Source organism: Galeopterus variegatus, unplaced genomic scaffold (assembly GCF_000696425.1).
Source record: "Galeopterus variegatus unplaced genomic scaffold, G_variegatus-3.0.2 Scaffold1290, whole genome shotgun sequence".
Taxonomy (NCBI): Eukaryota; Metazoa; Chordata; class Mammalia; order Dermoptera; family Cynocephalidae; genus Galeopterus; species Galeopterus variegatus.
The window spans coordinates 371,523-372,935 of record NW_007727401.1 but is presented as its reverse complement, the minus strand read 5'-3'; positions in this window follow the sequence as shown (position 1 = coordinate 372,935).

Here is a 1,413-nt window from a genome sequence, read left to right as displayed (position 1 = left end):
AAGGCCCTCCGTAAGAACTTTGTTCTTACATCAGAAGAAAGTTTTTTAACTCCTCTAAATCATTGTTCCCTCAAATATCCCCCAAACAGTAAAGCCATCTAAATTTCCAAACCTCACAGCAAACACGATACATTGTAAAACGCCAAAGACTTTGAAACAGACAAGGCTGCCATTCATGTATTCCTTCAGCAATTATTTACCTAGTCCCTTCTAAGTGCCAGGCGCTGTTAGGAAATTGACAAGACAAACAGACAAGACAATTGACAATCCTCATAGTGTGAGACAGACATTGGGCAGACCCAACAAAATGCATAGAATGAAGGTGCCAGTACAAGGAGCCAGGCACACGGCAACCAGCCTAGTCTGGGCGAATGCGGGAAGGCGGCAGAGAAGTGATCAGCCGGCAGGGACTCGGGAAAGTGGGGAGGACACATACTGGGCAGGGGTCAGCATGTCCGGGAGAGAGCGGCCTACGCGGGAAGGAAGGGGACAGACGACAGGACAAGGTGCGAGCGGCGGGACTGGATGCTAGGGACTCGGGAAAGTGGGGAGGACACATACTGGGCAGGGGTCAGCATGTCCGGGAGAGAGAGGCCTACGCGGGAAGGAAGGGGACAGACGACAGGACAAGGTGCGAGCGGCGGGACTGGATGCGACTGAAACCGGGGTAAGCCAAGTCTGTAGGGCGGCCCAGGAGCAGAGCTTCATCGGCGGGCGCTGTAAGCAGGACAATGGCGTGGGCCGAGGGACTGGAAAGAAGAGGGGCGGACGAGCCGTCAGGAGCTCGCTGAAATTGTCCAGAAGAGAGACTGAAGTTAAGGAGTCAGTGAAGTTGAAAAAGTCTGTAAAGATAATTCTGAGGTGAAACAACAGATTTCAGGACCCCCCGGGGAAGGAGCCGACAGTGGCACACATGATTTATATCGCAGACTCGCGCCAATTACTGAACGAAGTATCACGTCGCCATCCACAAAGTGAGGGTCTTTAAAGTTAATCACGACCAAGTTTTATTTTTGGATATCGGGACTAAGACATGGGGATATCCCCTACACTCGATGCCCCCCAGAAGGGCAGGAAGAAGCGGGCTCACAAGTTGCTGACACTTCACCCTCCCCGCAGGAGGTACGGCGGGCCACGCAGCCGGGTGTACACTCAACCCACCGCCAAACATACGTACACCCTTTCCAGTATCAGATTACCATAAAGATAAGAGAGCACATGCCGCGCAAACGCTCTCACGTCCAGTCCCCCAAAACACTTTTATTGTCCTCCGTAACGTAGCCAGTAAGGCGGCGAAAGAACCCACACCAACGTCCACAGGCGGCGCATGCGCACAGGCCGCAGCGTGGGCGGAGGACGGGGCGGGAAGAATGTTTCCCAGAAGCCCCCGCCACTAGCAGCTGCCCTTCCTCC